The sequence below is a fragment of the Streptopelia decaocto genome (genome assembly GCF_964273445.1).
Source record: "Streptopelia decaocto genome assembly, chromosome: 12".
In the NCBI taxonomy this organism is placed as follows: domain Eukaryota; kingdom Metazoa; phylum Chordata; class Aves; order Columbiformes; family Columbidae; genus Streptopelia; species Streptopelia decaocto.
Genome location: NC_138667.1, coordinates 15504805 through 15532739, shown reverse-complemented (window position 1 = coordinate 15532739; position 27935 = coordinate 15504805). Strand labels below are relative to the sequence as shown.

At 43.0% G+C, this 27935-nt stretch overlaps 1 protein-coding gene across 2 annotated transcripts in view; it reads left to right on the top strand.

Annotated features, from left to right (window-relative positions):
- KCNIP1 (potassium voltage-gated channel interacting protein 1) overlaps positions 1-27935 on the top strand; it is a 375551-nt gene that overhangs the window by 56368 nt on the left and 291248 nt on the right. Inside the window, exon 1 of one of the 2 annotated variants that reach the window (XM_082063659.1) lies at positions 11685-11792. The exons of the other annotated variant lie outside the window; for it this stretch is intronic. The gene's annotated coding sequence lies outside the window, so the exon portion shown is untranslated. Of the gene's footprint in view, positions 1-11684; positions 11793-27935 lie in introns of those variants that run through there. 2 annotated transcript variants of the gene reach the window in all.

Below are 27935 nucleotides of genomic sequence, written 5' to 3'. Positions count from 1 at the left end.
AAAGCTTCTATTGAAATTTTACTATTCTTTGGTAAGAGTAGTCGGTCAAAATGCTTCACGTATTTTTGTTGTTGGTGGCGGTGTTTTTGTCAGGGGAGTGCTTTGTTTTCCCCGGCTAGGGGTTTTGTTTTGGTTTTTAACAAGGTTGTAGCAGGTCATCCTGTTGGTGGGTTGCATGCAAGGGAAGAGGAACAGCACAAAGTTCTCCCTGTGTTCCTGGGAGACGATACTGGTGTCTGTCCCCGTGCACACCTGCTGTGGCTGCTTTAAGACTCTTTAAACTCGAGTCTTTCAGAAGAAGGGAGGGTGCAGAGAAAAATGAGTGTATAGAAAGCTCCATTACCTTCAGCTTTGGTGGTCGGTCTTCATACATCTGTAGCTCAAAGTGGTGGAAGATGATTTCCAATAGCAACTCTCATCAGGCTGTTCAACTGGTTATTTCCAAGTGTTTGACCAAAGAGGTAGCTGTGGGAAAACCCATTTCTACTGTACGTGTTGGGAGCTGGGGCAGCTATTAATTCTGGATGGAAATCCCTCCTCTTCCCAAGACATTTGGCAGTGTGTGCTCTGCAATAGTGAGGGGATTCTAGATAGGAAGCTAGAAGTCAGTAACAGCAGCAAGGGGTCACAACCAGGTTGCTCCATGGTCCTGTAATACAGGTTCATTCAACTGATTTTTTTTTTTTCCTGGGTTGTATTGGCTTTAGTATGTGAAATAAGTACTTTAATCATAAGGTCTCAGTTTGCTTGTTTTTTTTTTTTTATTCCCCAGGGAAAATAGTTTGGGTTGTAACGTATTCATGCAAACCCATTTTTAACCTTTGAATGTATATCCTTGGCTAATCATGGCTAATTTTCATTAGTATTGATAACTACAGATGACATTTTATGTTGATGGTACCATTCCAGAGTGAGCTATCGTGTTTTATTGAAGTAGTTTCTTTCCCAAATATTCAGCCACCACGTGATTCAAAATCATTTAACTGTTAGAGAAAAATTCTTCAGTGTGTTCTGTCCATCTATATTACCCTTGTTTTGAAGCATGTCCTTACGGAAACATTGTCTTCAATAGCAAAACTTGTCTTCCGTATTTTCAGAGTTAAACTAATGTGGATGAGCTTGCAAAATTCATGCAGTGAGGTGCTGAATTTGACATAGAGCTGCAAAAATACTGGAGATTTGAAGTGCAGGTTTGTGGCCACTGCATGAAACACTCATGCAAACATGTACCTGGCAGCACAGACAGCTACAGCAGTCGAGTGTAAATCAGGGCAGTGAATAAGCAGCTGATTTTGAGCAAGTGTTCAACTGGATTAGCCACTGAGCCACTTATTAAAGCTCCCAATGCCGTGTTACAACTCTGTAGGATGAAAGAGCGCTGCATTGTGCTGAGGACTTAATTCAGGCTGCTTGTGAATTCTCTGAATCTTTTCTTGTGCCTGAAGCTGTTGCAGAAGCCTTAGATTTTTGCATCAGGTAATTAACCTGCTTCTCAGCTACTGTGCACAGCAAATACGCTATATATACCTCTTATCCATGCTTTTATTATTGTCACCTCACTGTGACAGACCATGACATACTGCATGTTGTATGTTTTTCAGAAAATAAATCTCAAAAGACGAGAGATGTGGAAGTATTACCAGATTTGCTGCAGGGGCTGAAATACAGAGAATAAATGACTGTTCTATTCTGACTTCCCAACAACAGGTCTGCATATGGAGCTCAGACCTCATGTCTGACTTGTTTTGCTTCAGAGCATCACTTCTAACAGTTCTTGTTGTTGCACAGGCAAACCATGTAGGAAAAGCATTGCTTTCCTCATTGAAAAAATAGGCGAGATACCGTAAGTATTCTCCAAGCACACAGAGCACCACAAATAGCCAAGGTTCAGCAAACAAGTGTTAGAATAGTTCTTGCTACATTAAAGCATTTTGAAAATAATAGAAATTGCTGTTGTGTTCAACTCAGTGTAGTCATGATTTAAGGTCAAGAGATAATGAAAAAAACCTTCTCCATATTAGTTTGATGGATTAACTTCTACTGGAAATATAGGAAATGTTCTGTGGAGCAAAATAAGCATTATGGAGAAATACCTTGTGTGAAAATTGCTGGAAACAGATTTCTTCAAGGTGTTGGGGTTTTTTTGTTGTTGTTGTTGGGTGGGGTTGGTTTGGTTTTTTTTGTAAGGTTTCCTGCACAACTTCATTACATACAGTTATAGCCTTGATGTTATCTGTCAGGCTTTTTTCTGTGGGTGTCTCTTCTGCTGCCTGCCTGGATGCAAACAGGATCCCCTGGGCGTACAAAGGATGTACAGAGGCAAAGAAACTAAGCCAGATCAGTATACAGGTGTGTTTCTGAGGTATTCCAGGGAATAAGAATTCTGAGGTAATTGTCTTTCTAAAGTTTTCTCAAAGCAGTACCTAGGATGAAAAACAGAGTGGTTTGAACAAATTTTGTTCTGCTTCTGTGTTTTGAGCTACTCAAGTGAGGAAAAGGAAATGTCTACAAAGATAGAGAAGGTCAAATGAAATTTTAAAGCCATCTCTAATGAATTAAATATTCTTCTAAAATCATATTAGATAACTTTAATCAGAGATAGTTTAGAGATTAGTGAGGGTAACAAATAATAGAATATATGTGAAGTATTAACTGGCTGATTCCTTGGAAGTTAAATAGATCCTAGAACTATTGCCAAAACAGTGCAGGCTGCTGAACAGGGACATGGAGTAAGAATCCCAGTTCAGTCATTGTGTCCTGTCCTGTTCCCTGCACCTCTTAGAGTTCTCACATCTCAACTTCCATCCTCTGGAGTCCTCAGGAGCCCTTTCTCTTTTCTTGTCCCTCCTCAGATCTGTCTTGTCTTCTATCATTAACCTTCCAGGGCTGTTGGAGAGGGTCTCACTTCTAGGTAGATTTTCAGCTTTCATTCTCCACTTTTGTGGTATGGTGTTTGTTTTTTTTACACAAATGTATGGGTGCTCCCACACATACCAAAATGTGTGAAATGATTGTAGACAGGCAAATGTTTAAGAGAAACAAGTGCAGAGAGTGGAAGACTTGAAGTGATGGAGGAGGAAAGAGAAGTGACAAACTGTTAATGGGATTTAAATCTGACCTAGGAAAAACATGTGTTTCATGTGCTGATGGGAGAAAGAACAGATGTTCTTTTCACTTTCCTGGGTTAGAGTCCCAGGAAAACAGAGTGTACAGCTGCCCACATACTGCTGGGATCCCCTCTGTCACTGCTCCCTGCAGGCAGTCTTTGGTGCCGCAACGAAGAGAGGAGAGGACGTGAAAATAGACCTGGACACTAGATATCAGGAAAATGAATGTCAGTTTGTTGGTGGTGCTAAGGCCTAACATTCTGCGGGACCTTTCTGGTTTACTAATCCTCACCAGCAATCTGAAGCGTTCCTCTCTGCTACTTGCCTGCTCCTTTCTGAAATGGTAACCTTCGGCAGTTCAGGAATTGGCATTTGTGTGCGTAACAGTGGTCCATCTAATCCAGTACCGTTCCACACACAGCACTGAAGTCAGCATTTAGAAATAAATAGTTCTGACTTCTGAGAGTGTCAGAGGATGTCAAAGAGGTAACTTGCTCTTGATTCCCTCCCAGATTTGCTGCTGCAGTTTCCAGATGTTTTGGCTCTCAATGAAGAGTTGCCAAGGGATAAAAAAAGCTCTGAGAGTTTGGGGTATTTTTTTTTTCTTCCACCCCATCTCCCCTATCAGCTTTCAGGTGAGAAGTTCAATCCTGATAGGTTACATACCATACCTCTTCCATGCTGTACATACAGTCCAAATTTAGTATGGGAGATGTACATTAATTTGTCATTAGCCGTCAGCTGTGTATGTTGCTCTAGGGCCAGTGGACATGCAGCTTCTAATTACAGCTCATTTTGTTGTTCAGCTCAATTGTTTCTGCTGCTTTCAATAAAGTAAGCCTGCTGAAAGCAAATTGTATCCTCATTAGGACTAATTAATAGTTGCCTTTTCCAAAGAGCATCATGTGAGGCTTTGCACGGAGTGATAAACTAAAATATTGTCCAGCTGCAGACTTAATGTCAAACTTTGCAAAGGGAGCCAGATGCTATATTGAAATAGTTCTGCAGACCCTAGCACTTTTGTTGCATTTCATGCACTGCCAAATGGCTGTTGTTAGTTTTGTTCTCTTTTCAGACTAACAAAACTTGTAAAGTTTGGGTTAGATCCTGCTGGCCTGGAAATCAGGGGAAGTAGGAGCTGAAACCAGTAATATTTCTTAAAACTGATTCTCCTAACCTATTTCCTGAGGAAATTCTGTTCCAGGGTTGCTTTGGCCTTTGCTGATAAGACTTATGACATTTATCTATCTGTACAGCTTGCTGAAATACTATCTTGTCAAAAGCCATCTAAATAACTTTTAGGTAATGAAAACAGAGACAGTGAGGGATCAATTAGCTTTGCTCTTTTCTTTCAGGTCACACAAAACTTCAGCTTTTTCATCGCTTTCTTTCTTTAAAGTTTAGCTCATGCCCACAAGACAAAAATGGGTTGTGACCCAAATATGATACAGGCAGCTCCCATGCTCTAACGCCAAAGCACAGCAGCTGGATGAGACCTGTGTGGGTGAGACTGGTAGGGACAAAGCCACCAAGTGATGCCCCATGCTTGCTGTTCCAGCTGTTTTGCAGCAACAAGTCTCCTCGAGGGAGACATTGTAGTTGCCGCAGTCCCCCCGCCCCAGGTCCTTTGTAGTGCCTTGTCTAATCCCCCCCGAGGATGCGGATCCCTCAGTCCTTTCCATTGACTGTTGCTCTGAGAGCAGTGGGAGACCTTACACTGTGCACAACCCTTTGTCTCCTGTTTGTAAAGGAAGACAAACCAGTATTTCATTTTACAATGTTCTTATTTTTCTGCGATTTCAGATCAAACTAGGCACACCCGCATCCATCAGAAAGCATATTCATTGCATAGGACTGAGAGGGCTTGTTCTTTGTTTGTATTTGCAGTAATATATTTGTTTATCTCTCTTGTTAAGTGTCAGCTATGAGTCCAGCAGGATGTAGTATTTCTTCAGGGATGTCTGAATTTGTCCTGGTGATTGCTTTTGATCTTACATTTAGAATTAATTAATATGTCTGAATAAAAGAGAAATAACAGCAATAGAAGTTTTGCTTGCTGTTTCATTTTGCCTGTCACCAAGTAACGCCTTCATCTGCATGCAGGTCCTTGGAAAGCCTTAGGATTTAACCACTGCTTTGCTCTTTGTTTCTACCACCAGCTGGTGTAACAGGCCCCTTTCAGATGCATGAAAACAACTTGGCAATGTGGGCAGAAGGAATGCCAGATGAGCAGTCCTGCTCCTGAAACACTGGCAAGTTGCTTGTGTTCGGTTTTCTCTTGGTGTTTCCCAGGGACTGCAGGAATTGGGGTTAAGTGTGAATTTTGGAGCACTGTCTGGCATGGGGTATATATGTGCCATCAGCACCCAGCAAGGACTGCCTGCCTTCTTGCATTGCTAAGGAGAAGATGAAAAAGTCGGGCATGGTTTAGCAGCAGTGCTGGCGTAATCAGGATGTGGGTCACTCAAGGATATTATCCATGGCTTAAGAATGCATGCAAAAGTTTGTGATCCCTTTGGAAGAGGAGGAAAACTTGAGGAGACTTCTGCATGAAATCCCCTGCTGTGGATGGGCACAATGCCCCGTGGCTTGGTCCATGTGAACAGCCAAGCACTCATCCCTCAGAATGTGCCTCCGTGTTATGTGTTGCACCTTTACTGAGAGCAAAATAGGAATAGATCATGGTCTTGTGGCTTTTATTGCCTTTTAATTCCACAGAAAAGTGGGTACTTGATTTTGAAGTTCATAGTTCCCAGCTCAAGAGAAAGCACACTTTGTATGATTAATGGCTCTCAAGGAAGAAGTACAAGGGAAATGGCATTTCAGAGAAAAGAGTGTTGCATGGGGGCTTGTGGGTTACCAAAATGACAGAGCTGTTAAGGAGAACAGGGCTTAAATAAACAAAATAATTCCTGTGATTGTTTCTCGCTGCATTAATTCTGGGATGTACTTTTGGTTTTGGTCCCAACTCCACCACAATTTTGGAGAAGCCATGATTAGGGCTGTGGAAAGGCTTTTGTTTCACAGCTGTACCCAGGGCTGGCAAATAAGGAATCATTTTAGACTGCAATAAACAAGTAATTTTTGTATTTTACTTGCCAAATATAATGCTGGATTTTTTTTTTAATTTTAAAAGGAAATCTCCTTTTGCAGAATAAATTGTTTTACTGTGGACACATATAGAATAAATGACAGAAATAAAGTGAAATGTTTGGAAACGGAGGTTTCCAAATATTGCAGGGGTTTGACAGCATACATTTCAGGTGCAATGAGATATACTTCTGAGTGCCTGCACCCTCCTCTGCTACTGTTTAGGAAAGCCAAGAGCCAAAGTTTGTTAGGGAGATGTGAGACTCTGGTCCCTGTATGTCTTTAGTTACTGAATGTGCTTTTGTATGAAGAATTAAGTCTTTGTCAGAACAGGGACTGGGACCCAAGAATCCTTTTCTCGGGCTGGTGCTGTGAATGCAGATATTTGTGCAAAATACAGCAGAGTAGAGGGCAAGGCACCACCAGCTTCTTGAAGTGTTTGATCAGGTTGTTTCTTATGGTCAGTGGGGCTGTTTCAGATGGAACTTTGTATTGAATTTGGCTTGAATTTGAGTGGTTTTGGAAAACTGAAGTTAAATTTCTCTGTTAAAGCTCATAGTTACAGGAAAGTTTTTTGGGAGATGTGACCTGGTTAACCAAGTTATTACTGCTGTGATTATATAAGTATCACTTCAACTGTAGTGCTTTTGTTAGGGGAAAAAACTTCTTGTCACCTGCAACTGAGACAAGTGCAAGAGTCTGCAAACCAGCAAATCTCATTTCTATACATTCCGAAAGTAAATGTATTACCACTTTTATAATATGGAGAAATAAGATATCTGTTTTCAGGAAATGGTGAGCAAATGTACAAGACAGCTCCCTGTTAGCATATTCTGTCTGGTAAATATTTGAAGACTGTTTCCCCCCAGCAGGCAGAAGCTGTGCAGAGCAATTAGCCATTTGGTTGTGTGGTATCTTCACTCTCTGTGTAGAAGTTTTCTTCAATGTTTGTTTTTTCTTCAATACAAAAAACCATGTAACAGCTGGTGTCTGGATTGTGGCTCTTTTTCTGTTACAGTGTTTACATGCTGCCAGACTTGGGCAGAAAAGCAAACTGTTAGAGAAGCAACATAGCATTGGCCTGCGGAGAGGTTTCGCTTGGCTGTTGTACAGTCCATAGCTTTTGGATGCCCTCTGCAGTTTTCCCCATGGAGTTTCAGCTCTGCTGCACCTTAGGGTCCGGGTGCCCATTGTCTCGCTCCACCCACGTCCTGGGTGTCTGCACCTGGGAGCCCAGCACCAGCTCTGGGTGTTTGTTCTCCTTCACCCAGCTGGATGTCGTGAGCCCTACTGCGCTGCTACTGAAACGCCGATATTAAACCAATAGACTAGCTGTTCTTTCGAGAATCCCCATCCTTTAACACTTTTAACCACTCATTTAATGAGTCACGTTATGTATCCATTCACCTTGTGCTTTACAACATCACCACCTTATGGAAAGCAGAGACCCTTTAAGCAAGAACTAATATAATTTTAAAACTTTCCACTGTACAGAGTCTCCAGAAGTAAAGGTAGTTTAAGCCTGCTGAGCTTGGTCCAGTTTGATTTCCCCATAGACCCGATGACAGTGTGAAACCAGGCAAGTAGCTCCCAGAGTGGCAGATATCTCCTGAGTTCATCTAGTTTTGCCTCTTGTATTTGGGCTGGGTGGTGTCTAACTTGTAAGTTAAGTTTTTCACGACTGGACTGTTTGGATTTTCTGATTTGTAACAATGATCAAGCCTTGCCCTATGTGGGGGCATTAATGCAGCACCTCACCTCCACCTACTCATCCATTTTCTTGATTTTGGAAGGTCATTATCGTCTCGAGGATCACTTCTCAAATCTAGTTGAACGTGGCCAGCTGGGGCAAGAGATCTGGAATGGAACACTGCAATTCTATAAAACTCATTTCCTTAAGAAATAGGGCCAAAAATGCTCTCAAGGTTTGCTTTGCTTTCCGAGCAGCTCTAAGTATCATTTACCACATGTTTAAGTTAGGTTTTCACTTTCAGGTGTTAGCAGCCACATTCCTCACATAGTGCTGGCTTTTGCTCCTCTTTGCCCAGGGAGCACTGAGCTGAGCCAGATGGCTGTGGGGGCTGGCAGCTGCATGCTGGGCTACCTGAGGCCCCCCGGGAACTGCCAGGAGGTTGAAGGTCCCAGCAAGCCATAAAGAGGGCCATACTGCTCCTATAGCACCGTTGCCTGAACTTCCAAATGCAGAGTCAGCTGTTGGCAGCGGCTGCTTTTCCCGTTGGTTTAGCTGTGGGAGTTCTTCCAGTTCTTCCTGAGCTCCTGCCTTGATTTCCTGTAATGATCTGTGTTCTTGGCCAGCTCATCTCACCCTCCAGAGGGGAATGGTCTTTAATAACAAGAGCTATCTATAGGTTCTAATAGAGATTAGACTGCAGAATCTAAACCATAGGGATTTATTTTTTTAAGTTTATTGGTGTTGTTCCTTAGGAATTGCACCCTGTTCTAGCAAGGATACCCGAGAATTTCCCTCCCTTTGCTTGTGCTAAATCCAGTTCCTAAAAAAGCAGCCTGATCGTTTAAATCAACAAATAGCATTCATAGTCAAGCAAAGAAATAGTTTGTCAAATGTTCATATTCTAGTTATAAATAATAATAATAATAAATGTGATCAGCCAAGTTGCTTTCCTATCTGAAAAAAAAATGCCAGTATATGTAGTATCATTTTTAGGAATTTAAGATAAATGTGTTTTGAACTAATCTAAAGTATTCATCGTGTTTCTTATGGAAGAATATTTGCAGGTACTCCACGGCTGGTGTTCTCCCAATGCATATGCAAAATGGGAGCTTGTAGCTCTGAAGTTCCTTTTCTGACATCCCCTCCAGAGAGGGTGGGAGCTCTCCGGAGACAGGGACTTATCAAAGTGTCAGAGCATTATTAGCAATAGTGTGGATATAATTTTCATGTTCTTAAAATAACTACACCTCCGGACTTTCAATAGATGTGGTTGTGCCTTTTTTTTTTTCTCTCGCAAATTATTAGCTTTAGAGTGGTGTCTTTTAATATGTCCTCTAAAGAAACTCAGTGTACTTCTGAAGAGATGGTATCTTGACATAAGGACAACTGTGAGCTGTTGCCAAGTGCAGTCTGTAATAAAAAGCGTGTTCTGTTATAATGAATGAATTTTACATTTAATATAGCCTTGGAGAAATTCTTGCCCTTTTGTGTATTTCTAAAGCTTATAATAATGTATCAGTGCAGAAGGAAAACGGTAATTATTAATCTGCTAAAATAATATAACCCTTCAGCCACACTAGAGAGTTTGAATATTCAATTTCAATATTTCTTTGGGGAAAACCAGGGAAAATGCTGAGGCTGCAGCATTCGGTTCTGGCTGAATACTCCGCCCCCTGCTAAGGGCAGTAGCTGAGGCTCCGGCTGTGCAGTTGGACTTGACAGTGGCTGTATTTTGTCAGCTGCCATTCTTTTTATGTATTTATTTTAACTAACTTGCATGGTGCTTAATCTAGTCCTCTCTATAGAACTAGTAAACAAAACTAACAAAAAAATCACACTTTCAAGTTTCTGTCCAGCTTTTCTGTGCTATTACTTGCATTTGATGTCCATATTTCTGCCCCAGGCTTGGAGAGAATCAGAACTTCAGTGAGTGGGGGTTATGGGTGAGAAGGCAGTTCCTGAATCCCAGCTTCTCACTGCTTAATCTCCTGCACACTGCTAAAACAGCTCTTTAAAAGTTGCCTTATCAGCAGCTGATTTTACAAGAAGCTGTACTTTCTGCTTGAGCTAAGACTGGATGGGAAAACAACAGGATTTTCAGAGGCTGAAAACATTTAGTGCTTTGTGCTCAGTCAGTGAAGCTCCTGGTCAGTAACCCTTAGGCTATGATCAGCACACCACAATCTCTTTGTGTGGTGAACAGTGAAATTCCATTTTCACATATCCCAGGAGGGCTGTGGCGGAGGATTCCAATAGATTTACTGCTCTGGTTTAGGATGATACTAGACTGTCAGCTTAAGACCAAGCTGGTTTTGCTGGCCTCAGCCTTTTGACATATGGCAGCAGGGATTATCCAGCACAGCCATGCCATTAATGGTGTGAAATAGCTATGGCACGGGCCTTGGCTTTCCTGTTTCGGAGCTACGTGTGACTTAAGCCATTCCTGGCTCTTAGGCTGGCCTGGCCGAGTGGTGGGGGTTCACCCCGAGGATGGGTGAATCACTGTGTGCTGGGCAGCCCTGCATGGGCTGAGCCTGACTGCTCTCTGGGGGTTGATGCAGGCATGTAGTGGTTGGGTTGAATTGTGTGGTTTTCTTGTTCAGCACTCACAGCAGCTGTCTCTTGGGGTACATGGGCTAATAATGCTCTTCAAAAGCTTTAACGTTCTGTGGGATGCCAAGGCTCGTTCTGGACAGTGTGCAAAGGATGCTGAGCAGCAGAAATGTCAGTGTGCTGTGACTTGACAATCCACCATGTAATGGGCTCGGTTCTGCTCCAATTTGGCAGCATGATGCCTGGACCAGGAGCACCCTGCTCAGGGGATGGGCAGTGCAAAGTCAGCTCCGCAGTCAGCTTCATTGATGCATCTGCTCTTTTTTTCAAAGGAGCATCTCCTGTGTCCATCAGTGTTTGCAACATAGGCATTGCTCTTATGTCACAGGGGATTACAAAGGAAAAATTAAGTTACCCCCATATCTCTGTACTTCCAGTTGTACATTTTAAGAGTGCGTAGATCCAAACGAGAGTTTACAGTGGCAGTTTTAGAGAGCTGCATCTTTCTTTGCCCTGGGAGTATAGCAGAGCAGTAGAAAGGCTTGTACCTTTTTACCGCATATAGGGATTATGGGAGGCATGCATGATCCATACCAGCACTTGGAACTAGAGCAGCCCCTAGTCATTTATACTGGCATGAAGATCAAAATTTTGTTTTCAGCCCTACATGTTGGGGGACCGGCTCCTGACCTCATCAACCTAGGGTTTCAGTGGGGAATGTATGTTGGACATTGTGATGTAAGCAAGAAAAACATTTTCTTTAGTATGTTCCAGACAATAAACAGTGTCATTTAGGCACTTCTGTTTGTAGTTGCGGTAGCTTTTGGCACACTGCTGTACTTAATGCTTTTTTTAATGTTTTGTTGGATGGCAGCATTAGTTCATGGCAAGGTACCTAGATTGTTGCAGTGAACAGAGACATAAAAATAAGCAAGCGCTATCATTATGACAGCAGCAGCAGTTGCTGCCAGCCATTATTAGCGAGCAGACTTCATTCGAGAAACAAATTGTCCCCTCCTGTGGGCTAGGGCAGTAGACTGTTTTCATTATGTATGCACTATACACGGTGTAGTGAAAACTGATGGTAGTCAGTTTGGTTTATAGCCACATGGCATGTTACTGAGTAATTTTAAGGAAGAAGTTGAAGTTTTGCAATAGTTATATGAACTTGTTCAAGTAAGACTGAGTGTGTTTTCCCTTACTGTGGCTGTGACCCCAGGCCCCACAGAGAGGAGCTGGTTCTCCTCTCCCAAAAGAACTGGAGCTCCCTTGTTGTCCCAGTGTCCCATGAAGCAGAACTGCTCCAGTGGGCGACAGGGAGGGAGCTCTGGGGACATTCAGCACCCCAGGTGAGTCAAGCTGCTTCTTGGCCTCTTTCCTGTGAAACCTGGGGGTCCTGGGGGGCACCAGCCCTGTGATGCGCACTCGGCCATGCCAGGCAGTTGTCTGCATTTCTGCAGACCTGGGTGTTACTTTGCACACAGTGCCTTGTCCTCGTAGCTGTTAAGCAGAGAAGGCAGGGGTTGGTTCTTGGTGTGATAGTATGGTTGTGTGAACACTTTTTATTCTCCAGGGTGAGGCTGATTGCGAGGGATTTGAAAAATGAGGATGGAATAGTAAAAGAAGGTAACGATTTGATATGGAATCTTATTGCAGAGTTTTGACAAATTCGTATCTCCATCTTCATTGTATTGCTGCTCCACTGTGTAAATTCTCTTTCAAAAATGCATGAAATGTTTTGCCTAAAGCCTTGGGCTTTCTGGACTGCTTTTCACATTTCTCATTTGAAACAAATGAAGAGGAGAGATAGAAAGTTATCTTTCTGCCCTACTGTGCAAGGGCTTTTTGGTTCTCTCTTGTTATGTAGCAATTTGAAAGTGGAAATCTTCTGAGAACTCACTGTCTCTGTCCTGGCTTTACTTTAGTGTCCTGACTCTAGCAGAAACTGTTGAAGCTCAAACCCAAATGCCTTTTTATATGGAAGTGTATCAAGTGGATGCTCTCGAGTCACAGGAACAAGACTTTGCAACTTTATTGCCATGGTCGCTTTTCATTCTGATGCCTGCCAGAAGTGTGGTGATTTTATACCAGTAATAAGTGAAAGAATGAGGGAGGTTGCTGATAGGGTTTATTCTTAGATTAAATATAAGTGCTTCCTCAAGTTCCCTGCTACTATATAGAGCAGTTCCTGTTTCTGTATACTATGAAGTGAGAATAAAAGGTTCAGAGATCTCTTTTTACAGTTTACTTCTCTGTACTGATTTCCCAGTGATTGACTGTGTTCTGCATGAGCAGCCATGATACATTGGGTCCTAAGGGTCAAAGCCTGTAGTGGTATAAAACAGTGCTGGCTTCACTGAATCAATACCAGCTTGCGCTGTTGGAGGTTTGGCTGTCAATACTTGCTGTGGAAGGCAAAGTTATTCAAGCACTGAATGCTTGCAACAGCATTGATCTTTGTTACGTTTTTCCTTTCTTCTTTCTTTCTGAAGGAAAGCAAACCTGAGACCTTTCACAGTCCTCAATAAAAGTATAGACTGCCTTGTCCTCTTTGCTGTCTGTTTCAGTTAACCTGCATGATGGCTAATGAATGGACCTACTGGATAAGCGAGCAAAAGGGAAGTTCTATATTTGCAGCGGTGTCCCAGCACTCACCCCGTGTGAGCCTCAGGGCTGGGCAGGTTCAGAGCGAGGGGCTCTGCCCGGGATCAGTCCCCGGTGAAGTTTGCGGTGAGATGAGCAGCACTGGTGGGGAAGCTGCATTTGTGCTGCTGATACGGGCTCCTTGCAGCAGAGCAGCCGGCTGGATCCTGCCAGCATCTCTCACACGTCGTGCTGGAGCCGGGGTGGCTGCAGATGCAGGCAGCAGTGTGCAGGGTGTGAGGGATGGAAGGGATGGGGTGGCAGCACCACCTGCATCCCCAGCGCACGAGAGCTGCTATTCCTATTGCAAACAACCAGCACACTCCAGTGGAGCAAGGCTGTACTGCTCCTCCTGCAGCCGACCAAATTACTATTGTTATTTTTTAAAAAAAAAAACCTGTAATTCAGCCAGCTATTTGCCTGCTTCAGGCAATCACTCCATCTCTCTTTCGAACAGCACTTAACTCTCCAAAATAAATTTAGTGTCTTCTTTTCATTGTCACTTGTTTTAATTTCTGTCCTTTTTTGTTGTCTGCGGTCCAAATACAGAGGGGAAGAGAGTGGACCAGAAGATAGGATGGCTCATCCCAATGGAGCCCATTGCCATTTTATTTTTCATTGTTGAGCACAAGCTGAGTCTCTGCATTTGCAATGTCTCTTGCACATGTAGTGTTTATATTTTCCTCTTATATATTGGTAAAAAAATAGACATGAGAGTGCTGTGCTGTGCCCATCCTCAACCTAATGGGTGACTTGGGCCTCTTAACCTTTACTAGCAGTTTAGTTGTGTGTTTGAAAATCGTGGCAAAAAGCACATTCCTTGCTCTCAAAGGGTGGTCGTATAATGTGACTGAGCAGCACCAGGTGGCACCATGGCAGATTGTCTCATCTGGAGTCTCCGGACAGACAAAAACGTCCCATTGCTGCCTGGGATGCAGATTCTTCCAAGTGCTGGGCACGGTGTCACCTGCAAAGCATGTTTTTATTGTGATTCTTAGAATTATCCATCTTGAACGCAGGAGATGATACTTCCACAAAGAAAGAAAACAATACGTGCTGAGAAATTACTTTTACCTATAGGAAAAAAATCCATGATGAAAGTATCCAGAACTGGAAGCAGAAGACTTGAGCATGTTGTCTGGCTGTACAGAAGTTGTGCTTATGTACCCCACAGGGATGCAAATTCAAGTGAGGAGTTACTGATACTTAGTCTTCGAGCTGAAGTACTAGCAAAGGGATAAGACCTTTGTATGAACATGAGGTTCCCTGTGCTGTAATACTGTTTGGATAAATGACATAGGGTAATGAAGTGTCTGGTCCTCAGATCTGCTAATCCAGAGGGTTAAAGAATTTTTGTTTGGTCTCAAAGAAAATTATATAAAAGGATGCACTGGTGATGCAGGACAATCAGCAGGAAATGCACATTTGCAGCATTGAAAATAATGGTGTCTAGTTGAGTTAATTTAGTCCAAAGTAATCTGCAAAATTAAAAGGAGTTGCAAACAGAACACACGGACTAATGAAATGTGAGTAGAACAGAACAAAAGAAAAGAAAAAAGACTTTTCTGGTTGAGGTGAAATCTGGATGTGCAAATAACTTTGCTGTGAGGTGGGGTTTTTGTCCTGCCTTGTCTCTTTATCTTTAGTTTGTTTTTCGGAAGTTTTGTGTTGTCACAGGGCACAGTCATGGTTCTTATTCCTAAATGGTCTCTTTCTCAGATCTGCATACGGTTGGTTGTGTCATGCAGCACCAAGCTGCATGTGTGTTTAACTGCAAGGGTAGAAAGTTTGTATTCAGTGGCTTTGAATGAGCTTAAGTTTCCATGGAAAAAGCTGACTACCCAAGTGCCACTCTTCAGTGACAAGGGCAATAAAGTCTGGTTAAATCAAGCTCTCTGAAGTGTGCAGCCACTCAAATAAATGTTTCATGTTGTCTGCATGATGCTTTTCAAACATAGCAGTTGCCTCTGTAACCATTGCACAGGAAATAAATAATTGATGGCATTTATGGCAATCAAAGTGTAATTTCTGCTTCCATTTGATGATGGTACATTTCATAAAAACAATTTATTTCCCAATTTTGTGCTCAGAAAAGAGCTTTGCACCACTGTGAAGTGAAAATTCTACAGTGTTAAGAATTTGTTTGTGCTAAGTTAATTCTCAGAAATGGTCAGAATGCCTGTGAATACTTAATGAATAACTGTGAATTACTATGGGTGCTGCATGCGAATGTTCAATCTTTATTTGAGGACTCTCTTTTGCTTCTCTTCTGTATTTGTTGCTTTGTAATAGTTTACTTTGATGAAACAAATTAATGAATAGTAAACAAGGATTTTAAAAAATGTTTTATGGTTAGGCCACTTGGCCACATTGCAGCATCTGCCTTAGTGCCATCTTAGTAAACTAACAAACTACCCTAATAACCTTAAGCAAAGGGATGATCAGACATGAATGAAAATATATTTCATAATAATTGATGCTTTGGATTTGATTTGGATCAAAACGTACTTTGCCCAGGAATCAACCTAATAGTTGTCCCGGGCTGTCTTTATTGTACCGTCAGGAGCTGGTGATGCCGTAACACTCGTGCCACTGGGTGGTGGTGCAGCCCAGCGCAGTTTGTCTCGGGAGATGTCCCCTTGCTGCTGATCCGAGAGCTTTTTGGTTCCTTGTGTGTTTTGGCTCTTGGACTGTAAATGGACCGTGGTGCTTCCTTTCTTTGGTGGGGTGCTTTGAAATGTATGAACACAAAGTATAGTAGTCTATAGAATTAGTGGATTTTCCTACATTCTAGTGTGTTCTTGCTCTAATTTCCTTTGAAAAAGACTTACAGGGAATGCCTTCTTGACTCTCAGTAAAGCCATCAAAAGCATTCCTTCATCTAAAGAGAAATCCACAGTCTCATAATACGCACACCATCACTTTCTTTTTGTTTTGTTTGTTTGGAGGGCCTTGTCCTGAGGCTTGCTGTCCTTCAGCATTTACACACAATGCTGATCAATGGACTACACAGGACTGTGAAGCTGTACCAGACACCTGCAGGACAAAATCCAAACAGATTTCTTGCATGTTGACTTTGGATTTTTTTTCTTCCCAGGAGTGTCAGTGCTGAGCTCACTGCTCCTGCCCAGCCTAAGGGGAGGGATAGTTAGTTTAGCGTTGACTCCAGCTTGGCTCTAGTAGGTAAGCAGTTCTGTGCCTTAAAATGAGAAGGTATCATGGAAATGAGAGAATGGAGAGGCTGCATGGTGACAGGCAACCTTAGGCAGGTGACAGTGCATGGTGGATTACATGAGAAATGACTTGTCTTTCCATTTTCCCTCATGGCACGAGCCCTGAGCAAGGCAGAGGTGTCATCCCCAGCCTCCTTCTGTAACAAACAGCAGAGAGTAACAGCTCCAGCTCCAGAGAAAGTGGATTTGAGCTACAAAGCTGTTGAGGGCTTTGGGGGGAAATGTGTTTATCTGCAGCTTTTGGAACTGTAATCACACCACTAACTGCTTTTCCACTTCACATTGCGGGAAAAGAGAGCTCAGCCAACAAGAGGCATTTCCAAAATCCCCATTTGTGCACATTTATTCAACTCAGCAGTGTTATCAAGGGCTTTTCATATTGCTCCACTCATCCTAAAACTGCAGGTGGGTTCAGCCTCAGTCCTGATGCCCTAACTCTTTGGACATTGCACTTTCAAGTATGCACAGTGCTGGTATCACCTGAGCAGCACAGATACCGTGTGTTGAATCAAAAAGTAGAGTTAAAGCTGTGCAAGCAGGCAGGGTCTGTCTGTGGCAAGGACCCACCTCCCTTGTTGCAATGCGGTGAACGTAGAGGTTGTTGGCAGATGCTGTGCAAACCATTTGATGCATATTCTGCCAAAGTCCTAACCCTTCCCAGCCTGCCCTAATAGTGCTCTGCTTTCACTCACCAGTTCAAATAATCAGCAGCCCTCTGTACATTTTTGCAAGTATTTATGTAAAGCTGCTGGTACAAGATAATGGGGTGAGGTGGGGGGGAAGTAATTGCTTGCGATTTTGCAGGAACATCTTTTCTGCAATGTCAAATCCAGTAATTAAGCAGAATTTCAAGCCTCCCTATGCTCTGCCCTAATTAAATAGGTTGACTGTACTTTTTTTGTTCTGGCATCACTAGGGATTGTTTAACCTGGAGAAGAGAAGGCTCTGGGGATACCTTATTGTGCCTCCCAGTACAGAAAGGAAAGATGGGGAGGGACTCTTTATCAGGCAGTGGACTCACAGGACAAGGGGCAATGGGTTTAAACTGAAAGATATTCCTAGATATTAGGAAGAAATTTGTCACCGTGAGGGTGCTGAGGCCCTGGCACAGGCTGCCCAGAGAAGCTGTGGATGCCCAGTCCCTGGAAGTGTTGAAGGGCAGGTTGGACAGGGCTCTGAGAAACCTGGTCTGGTGGGGGTGTCCCTGCCCATGGCAGGGGGGTGGAACAAGATGGTCTTTAAAGGTCCCTTCCAACCCAAACCATTCTATGATTTACCAGATTTTGTAGTTAGTAGATCACAAAGCAGTACCAAGTTTCTCATCCAAAAAGAGCTTTGCAAAATCATGCATGCTCTCCGGAGTTTTAGAGAGTAGGGCTGGCATGGAAGGAGACACGTGGGCTCTGCATGCATTGGGACAAGGTGAGATGACAGTGTGGCAGAAGTGTAGTGGAATAGTTAATGGTCTCAGGTCTCCACTGCTGTGCATCTCTCTTGGGATGTTGCTTTGGCAAACCCCATCCTCAGCTCAGTACCATTCAGCTAGCGGGACAGGGCTCATTTCCAAAGGTGGGCTCTGGGTTGTGCCTCTATTTCAGAGATGTAGAAGCTGAGAGGCAGAGCAAAGGAGATGAGCCCATGGTGAGAAATCCTCTCTTTAGCAAAGCTGGGTGCAAATCTGTAATAAAAGACTCAAATTTTGCAGGCAAGTTCAAGATCATTTAACACCTATTTTTAGGCTTTTGCTGGGGATGAGTAGGCAAGAGAACACCATAATGCAATGTGGTGTATATTTTAGAATTAATATTACTTGTTATAGTAATTGGTTCAATATATTCCAGGTCTGATTTTTAAGATTGTGAGCTTACAATAGAGAATATTGCTCAGAAAACTCTGCCTGCCTCTCTCCTTTTCTAATTTGCCTGCAGCAATGGATTGAGTGAGCATGGGTGATTCTTTATCTACATGGGTTTATTATTTTTTCCCATTAATTGTTTTTGTTCCCCCCTCTTCCTTCAATAGTGAAGCTTGAATGAAAAATAATAGAATTAAAAAGCACTTGGATAAAGCAATGATTTAAGGGTGTTATTTGTTTATGCTTTACTCGTAAGCATAAGAACTATAGCAGTGCCTTTGGTGTGCCACATCTTTCAGTTCATTTTCAGGCTCCACAGTGTGGAGCTCAGGTTTGCTCTCTTGGAGCAGAGCTGCTGAAGCATCATCCCACCAACCTTCTGGCCTTGGGTTGTTTTTACAGGCAATGAATGAAATTCTAGATCGATAAGTTTATAATTTGCTCTGCAATGCTATTTTAAGGGTGTTAAAAAAAAAAACAACAATTCAGCTGTGTGTAGTCTGGTCTGTTAGTTTGGGGAGCTTAGTTTCTCTCTAAAAGGCTAGAGTACTAGTAAGGAGCATTTGCTGTAAGGGGCACACTCTGGTATCACAGATATCTATGATACACACAATCACTCTTTCCTTCCTGGTGCCAGAATTGCCTGTCTGGAGACCTCTAGTTTGAGTCTGCATGATGTTCTCCTGAGTCTTTCAGATAAGCTATTATTCAGCTGCTGGCTGCAAAAAAGTTCCAGAAATTCCTGTTGAAGTTCAGTAGATTGACCTCTCAGCTGTTTGTGATCTTTGTAGCCATAGCTTTTGAACCTCTCACAGTCCTTAACAAGCTCATTGCTGCATAAGCATTGTGACAAAAAGAAATGCTGTAATTTCTGCATTGTGAATGGAAACTTAAAATGATCGCACAGGAATTGTGTTCCTGAGGAGGGCAGCTTGGTGTCCCCCCTACTTGTCCAGACTTTGCCGTGTTCTCTGGGAAATTCTCCATTCCCAGGCTGTAATTCCTCTGTTTCTTCAGCCTCTAAAGCAGCTGTTTTCCAGACCTTTGCCTCAATTTCCTAGCTTAGGTCACTCTGTTTCTGGCACACTGACCTAATGTGTGAAGTCAGTCTGTATTTGTTACAGTGCATTAAATCCTAGAGCTGCTGATTTTCTTTCTCAGGATTTAAGTACCCATAATTCTCCTCCTTTTACTTCACTTTCAAAATAAAATAAATTGAATCCAACAAAGGGTACTTCAGTTTTGGCTAGAGACTCTCAGCATTAGAAACAAGTGGGTGTAATGCATAATAACTAAGCCACTTTTTAAAGCAACACAAATGTTGTTTACTGACTGTTCTCTATAGATAAAGCCTAGGGCTGGGACTTAGAACTCTTGCCTGTTTTCACAGAATCCTTGCAGCTGCATAATTTTCTACATTTCATTTTAAAAGGCAATCCCTAAAATGTTTTTTATTGGCCACAAGTGCTGCCATACTGGGTTATCCCAAAAACCCTTTATGCTCGGTAGCCTGTCTTAGGTGGTCCAGGTATCCGGTGCCAAGGAAAGGCTGTTAGAGCATGGCAAGTATATCCAGGTACTTCCCTAAATAAGTCCCTAATCTCTAGAGATCAGTAATCTAGAAACTTACTGTACTTTAGAAGCAAGGCCTTTGAATGTAATAAGACTTTATGAAGTTTTTTGTTTCTTTTTTTCCCCAGCTTAACCATGTATTACCTGGTGAAACACCTTCCCTGCGCAGAATCTCCAGTCTCAATGGGTTCATTTGATGGCTCATTCTAGCCGCATATATTTCTTTGGGTAACTTCTATAGTGTGAGGCTTGGTTGTCTTCACTGAGCATGCCAGACTCAGCACTGTGGCCTGGGGTTGTGACAAACAGGACATGTGGAAAGGGACATGCTGCTGTTCAGGGCAGTTGGGCAGACCTGTATAGAAACAAACAGCCATTGCAGGCTGTTGCAGCAGTTCAAAAGCAGGGCAGTGGTGGATACTTCTCTGTGGAGAGAGTTTAAGGTAATCAAGATCAATAGATGTGGGAGTGGGTTTTTGTGAAAGGATTTATAGGCTTAATGTGTCTCCCCCACCTCCTTCACTCTTAGATTTGGTGCTATCTTATTTTGCCCAGACATATGTAAAGTTGGGGGTTTTCAAATGCCTTCAGTGTGGAAGCTGCTAGAGGAATAGATTATTAGATAACAGGACTTGATGTCTTTCATTCAACTTAAGATACTATTTAGCTACTGCAGATGTCCTAGCTCCTGTTCTGGAGCTTAGACATAAATCAGTGCAAACAAGAGCTCTACCTACACAGGTCCTTCCAGCACCCCAGCAGTCTCAGCTCAGAGATGGTTTTGCCCTTAGTTAATGTGCTACAGAAAAGTTCCATACCTACTGTCCTGTTTGTTGAATAGATTGAGTTGTTATTGCCCGGCTAATCTGGTCTTTGTAAAACAGAAGCTGAAGTTGTAGTGTTGTGATTTGAAACACATAAATCATCTTCTGACTAAAGAACCTCAGGCTTGAACACTTTTCTGCAGTCCAGCTGCCTTGCTGTGTCGTGAGAAGTGCAACTAGATATGCTGCAAGTTCACTTGTGCCATCTGTCTTTGTAATATTTTCTGAAATGTCTAAAACTGTAAGTATCACACTCCTCCCCTAGAGTTGTCCTTGGCCCTTCTGATTCTTTTATGCTAAATTGGCAGCAGCAGTACCAGGGGGACAGCAGTTGAATTTTCAGGGTTAGTGGGCTGAAATCCAGGTCCAAACCTTTTCCATTTCACCTCTTTTTGTGCGAATCTTTCATGGCATTGAGTTGTGCTTCCCCTGTGGAGGGACGGGAGCTGGGCTGCATCCTCAGTGTGTGATGCTTGAGCGGATCACAGCCTGGGGCTGCCTCTCCGTCGCTGCACACCAAGTGTCCTCCCCATCTCCAGCTTTCCCAGGGCTGTGAGTACAGGAGCCCTGGGGACGGGGACCACGGCTGCCCTGTTCTGCTGGGTTCAGGGGATAACACAGGATCCAGCTCTCAGCGAACCCCTCTTGCCCATCCTCAGCGTGCAGCCTGGGAATGCAGAAATTCTCAGGCTGGGGTTTATAAAGCAGGTAACAGTGCTCTCTGCTGTCTGCATGCTGTACACCATCCCCGTGGGAAGAAAAGGGTGCCCGAGGGGCTGGGGAGACCCTTCAGCACAAGCTGGGGTGCCCTGGAAGAGGAGAAGCTTCAGCAGCCCTGGTCTCTGCTCTGCAGGGCAAAGCTGAGCTGTAGGCTCTCACTTTAGGCTGTTTATTGCAACGAAGCAACTACGTTTCTTTTTCTGCCTTTTAGGAAGTAAATATTTGGGTCAGATCACTCTGTGATTGGAACAGGGAACAGAATGAGACAAGAGGAAAGGGTAATAAATGACTCAACGTGGAAATCATTTATATGTAGTATAAATTATAAATGAATATAAAAAAGAGCAAAGGCCGAAGTGAGTATATTTCAGTACAGACATGGTTTAAACTATGCAATTCAGTGCATTTATTTTTGTAAAACCTCTGATAGTCCGTATCATACCCAAGGAGCAATCCCCTTGTTTTCAGAGCCAGCGGGGTGGCTGTGAGGTGGGGTACAGGCAGAGTGTGTCCCCAGGGCCATGGGGACCATGGCTGTCCCTGCTGCCACCGCACCCCGCACAGCTGTGGGGCAGCACCCAGGATGTGCTGTGGGTGACCGGCTGGGGACAGCACCACGGGTGAGGTGACAGTGTCCCGGGGCTGGTGGCTGTGCACTGTGTGGTTCCTACAGCAGAGGGTGGTGTTACCTGTGTCTGCGCCGCTGGAAACCGAGGTTGGGTCAAAACGATGGCTGTATTTAGTCTGCTTGTTTCAAGCTGGTGCGGAGTTGTTAAATATTTATAGATGTATATGCGCGTCTTTGCTGCTTCACTGAAAATATTTTTTCTGTCAAGCAAACATACAACCCATTAGCTCTCTAAATCTACCACAGTGCTGCTATTTAGCTTGGAAAGCTTACCAGGCTGCTGATTTCCTGAGAGGATTCCTGTGTCGCCTGTAATAGCTTCCTCTGCTAACATTTTGACTTACTTCTTTATTCTTGGTGAAATTTTCTTTTTTCCAATGTCACACCTTTTGCGGAAATGCATTTCCTCTGGTGACACTGCCTCCCAGGTGCACGAGATCAGATATGCACCAAAACCTGATGAAAGGCAGCCATGTAGTTACCGTTCCTATTTGCTCAGTGCCATGGGTGGGTGATTCTGGGTTATCCATCCTGGCGTGGAGCTGTGGAGAGGAGCCCCACGCCCCCTGTCCCGCAGCCCCTGGGCAAAGCCACGCACACCCGGGCTGACACTGGAGCCACAGCTGGAGGTGGTACCTGAGCTGGCGGAGGAGCCCATGCAGGCGCTTTGGGGGTTGGGGGGCAGTGAGGGCTCCCAGCTGGCTGAAGGCTGAAGTGCTGGAGCCGAGGTGTGTGCCATGTCCCTCGGACCTCTGTGCCTTCATTACCAGCATGTCCTCAGCGGGCTGGCACAAGAACAGGGTATTGCCAAGGAGGGAAGAAACAGTAAAACTGAAAAGTCAACTTTTCTGAAGTAATACAAAGGGAAAGTCAAACCAGCTCAAAGGTAACTTAGAGATGAGTTCTGAATATTGAAATTTCCTGGATTCTTAAGGATCTTGCTTATACTGGAAAGCTGCTGCTCTGTGTCCTGTCTCTCCACCCTGATTCTGAGCAGACTGTGACATGGGCTGTGCTGGGCAGTGACCAGATGTTTCCCCCACCTCTTGCCTCTGAATTTTGGGTAGTACCTTAGGAAAGGTGACTCTGTGAGCTCTTCATGTGATCCATTGCTTGGCAAATATTTGGCTTGATTTGTGTTTTATTTTGAACTTCCTAAGCCATGCCTAGATGTGTTTTCTCTGAATCTGATAGATTGCTTGGAAGTGATAGTATCTGAGGGTTGAGGGAGGAGTTTGTATAAACCTGCTACTGATTTATGTGGAGTGTTTTCATCCCACAGGTCAGGAATTGGGTAGGAAAGGCTGGATTATCATTTTAATTGAGAGTGTCCCTGCTAGATTTCTCTCATCTATACATTGCTTCACAGTTGTGTGAGCACCTCTTTACACACATATACATTACCCAGTTCAGAGAGAGCACTGAGTTTTGTATTCAGAAACCAAGTATCTAATTTAATGAGAAGTTTTAGGACTCGTCTTTCAGGTTAAAGAAATGAGCTCTGTTGGCAACTTGATGGTGCTTTACCAAGGTTGCACTGATGTGTGAAAACAATATTACAACCTATAAAGTCATAAAACTTTACAACTCACAAAGTTATAAAGAAGGTGTTTTCGATGTTGGGCGCAAGGGGGATTGTTCCACCATTCATGCGCAACTTCTAACAATGAGGTGTGTTTAAATACAGTAAGGTGTTACATATTCGTAATGACCTCAGGAACACTTATACATGTTCATAACCTTTTCCCACTTCTTATTAAAATGAGTCCCAGGTAATCATTTCCATAGTCTCCTCCTTGACCCCGCCCCGTTGTGCCTGCGCAGTGACATCTGGTGGTCTTGAGGAGGGGTCTTTGGGGGTCTTTGGATGAAGGCTCCTTCAGCTTTGTCACAGTGAACTTTTTACCTTTGGCTCATTACGTTGAATTGACTGGAACCCAAGCTGCCAAGTCGATTGAAACCAGACTGGCACCCCTTTTTGCTGTAAATCTTCGTTATCTTGTCTCCTCAAGTTTACAGCTAGGTGCGGTAAAACTTCTTATCTTGGCGTTTGATGGGGTTCTGTTTTTCTTAATATAAGTTTACGTAAAGCTCTAAACTAAACACTTATTGTGTGGCTAAGCCTTAAAGTGTTAGTTCGTTAGTAGGCACCCATTATATGTTTAGTTAACCCTTAAAATGTTAGCTCCCTCTATCAGCATGTGGCAGAACACTCCTAGTGCTGAAGGTCCTGTAGATGTTTGGGGCTTTCTTCCTCACACAAGTCTGCAAGAATGAGATTTTCAGATTACATGCAATGGACAGGATCGAGGAGATGCTGACACATGGTTTCATTTGTTTGCATTGTTAATTAGTGTTTAAGATTTAAAAGGTGTTATGACTCTTCCCTTTCTCCTTATTCTGTTTTGAAATTGTAACCATTTTTAAACAATTTTTTCTTATGCAATCTTGCACATTTTCTTCATATATTCTTATCTTGCTTCCTTCCCTTTGCCACTTCCTTTCATTTCCTTTTTTTTTTTCTAGTTTAAAAAATTGCAACTTGCTGAAACTAACTTGATTCTCACCAAAGTTGGCATCACATTCTGAGCATTTTCTTTAGATATTATCCATCAGCTCTAATTACATAGTTGTGCATTTCTCTCTCTGATTACATGATTACCTATTTCACATTTCAAAGCTGAATTTTAAACACTGCACTGCTTAAAGAGGAAGAGAAATTAAAAAGCGGGGGGGGGGCAAGAAGAGAGAGAAGGCATAAAAACCAGCCATGCAGGTGAACTTTTAAACCTCGTTTAAGACATTTCTGCTTTGCTGGGGAGAAGCTTGGACTGCACATCATGGTGTCAGGTCAGCCGACAGCACCAAGTTAGGATGCAGACTGGGTTGGTGTGATACATGATGATAGAGCTGCTGGTGGCTGAAGTGACTTCTCCTTCAGCAGGACAAGTTGCTGCTGCTCTGGTTCAGCGCAGTGTGCTGGTGCTGCTGGATGTGTCTCTGAGCTGCAGCTGATGTGCTGACCCTTGCAGGTAAACTGCTGTTCCCTTGAGCTTGATCTACAAACAGGTTGTTCAGCATTGTCCTAACTTGCATTTTTCAGGCACTGTTCACTTCCATCTTCACTCTTAGTTCCTTCATACATTCCTACAGAGACTGGCACCAGCCAGTCTAAATCTTCAAGCACCTTCCAGGAGCTGCTCATTGAGGGGAAAGGGGAAGAAAACCCCAAACAAACAACAAAACAAAATATTGAAAAACCTGCTTATCAGAAAACTGATTCTATCGTTTCCCATAAGGTAAAATTTTCCATACAGATACAGCCTGATCTTGAGTCCTGGGAGAGGAAACACTTAGTGCTGAACAAAGAAGGGATTTAAGGACTGATTGTTTTGCCTCCCCAAAAGGGCTCTGATGCCCTGAGCTGGAGCGCCCAGAATGCACATTGCTCTCTGCACACACAGCACAGGCTCTTTTGGCTTAATACAACCCATTTGTCACTTTGTTTTTTTCTAATTCTGGTGAGAGTATTTCAAAACAATGCATTTGTTAGTTTAGCTCATAAATGTGCTGTTATGTGCTACCCACTTAGCTTTTGCTGAGATTCTGTGTGTATACATTTATACTTAGGAAGGCACTGTGAATTTAAAAATCAGGGCTGTAAGTTGTGCATGTGGGCCTGGAAGTCAAAACATCTCTTAAGAAAAAAGGTGGATCTTATGATCAGGAAGAAAAACATCCTTTCTAAAAATATTCTAGTCTAAAATCATCAGCAAATAACAAAGTTCCACATAAATTACCACGTCTAAGAAAGATCATGTATTTAACAGTATTTGCCAGAGAAGATTAAAATTATGGGATTCAGTGTGATGAATTATGGTACTGAAAATGGGTCATGTGCTGCATTGAACTGTAACAAATACCAGTGTAAGGGCTGGCAAAATACATTCACAGGAATGTTAGTGGTTTTACTATCATAGTTTAGATAATTATTTAAATCAAATAGCAAATGTTTTCATTTCTTCAGAGAGGGCATCTCATTATTATTGTTACGTCTTTTAGCATCCGAAAAACGTCATTTAAAAAGTATTTGTTTGGTATTGCAGAGGAGTGATTGTGGGATGTTTCTAATACTTAATAGCTCTGGGAAGTACAGTGAATTTTGACTCTCTGAACATGAGCTGGGAACAGGGAGAGTTCCAGGGTCTGCTCAGAGAGTCTAAGTGGGTTGCAAGAAAATGAACTATTCTGATTCAGCTGAATAGAGAAGCACCATTCTGCAGTTCAAATGCAGTTCAAACATATTTGTCAGTTGTGGAGCTGTGATTGTTGAAATGTTGCGTCCTGTTTTGTTTTCCTTGTCTTTCCTTAAAGTGCTGGTTTCTTTGAGGCTTGTTTGTAGAGTTTGGTGTTAAGATTCAAGTCCACTTTATATGAGGCATTTTCTCAAGTCTGTGACTCCATTAAGTCATGAAGGAGCATCCAGCCTCAGGACAGACAGAGGTGCACATGTGCTATCACCTCCTGCCTGGGCAAAAATAAAACCACAATATGTTCTCACATAAAACAGCACATGGGAACACTCAAGTTAAGTGAATGCACAAATTATCAAATATAGCCTTACATCGTCCATGTGAGATATGCACACCCCTATTATTACACATACGGATGCAGACAAACATAGTGAAAGTGCGATAGTCATTAAAATGAGTTGCAGAAAAGAGCGAGAGCTTTTACACAGCATGGTTTGCAGTAGCAGGTTGTTCCTAGAGAGCTGTGAAAGGGTTTTGCCTGCAGCTGGAGGAAGCTGCTCACCGGGACCAGCTGCGGCTCTGGGTAGGAGGCTGCACTGTGTGACAGCGGCACATTCACTTTACTGCTTTGCAGCCTCAAGCGTCACCCTTACTAAACCGTTGAGGGTCTGCAGAACTCTAAATCTTGACCCTGGCATTTGAGAGTTTCTAAAAACAAACCATCCAATTTGGTTTTAGATACTATGGAAGTCTGGAGGCATTAGATCTGCGGGTCTGATTTGGCTCTAGACTAAATCAAAGAAGCACATTTCAGTTGTTGCATCCAAAGGAGGGCTGACTTTGGCACTACTTTTTCTCCCACCCTCCATATGTTTTAATGCACACTAACATTTCTCAAGGAGATGTTTCTGTCTGATATTATGACTCGGGGCCTGTTGGCCGTAAATGTTCTTGCATTGAGCCTTAGGTGGGAACTGTTTCGGTTGGGTTTGTTTGTGGGGTTTGCTTTTGTGTGTGTGTTTTTTTGTTTTTCAGTTCCATTAGCATGTGCCGTAGAAACATATGTTTAATCAAATTGGTATGGTATTTGAACATGAAGCCGCAAGGTATGTAACATCTCTTCATAGAGGTTCTTTGCTTAATGACCAACACATTTGTCACTACTGCATCAACAGAACTATGCTGGTGGTGCAGGAGGTCTTAGGTGCTAGAGATCAGATGACTAATGAACACAAAAGCCAGTGATGCAGCAATAAATGGCTTGGTTTGCTGGGATTTCTTTTTTGTTTCCTAAAAGGTACTTAGAAGTTGGAAATACTCCTGACCACAAGGGTAACACCTGTCTGTACCTATTGTATAATCATTAATAAGTATATATTTGTTTACCTAAGGCAAATACTACAGGCAGCTCTGCAGTCTTGAAGGTTTCCTTGGGGACAGCTGAGCTGTCTGTGCATAAACCCCAACTCCTCAGGTAACGAGCTGCTCGGTTACAGCTGGAGACAGCGGGGGCTCCCGTGCCCCGCAGCCACACACAGGCATCCAGTGGAGCAATGCAACTGCAATCTCTGTGTGTTTCTAGAGCGGAAAAAATAATCTGAATGACAAGTTCTGTGGAAAATTGCTGATGGAAAACCTTCGTGGTTCCCTTCTGCCAGAACAGCAGGGAGAAGATTGTCCTACTTCTGCCTGTGCTTTCCTCCTTGGATGATTTGCTCATGACTTTTGATGTTTATTTTATATTTCACACACTTCTGCATGGTT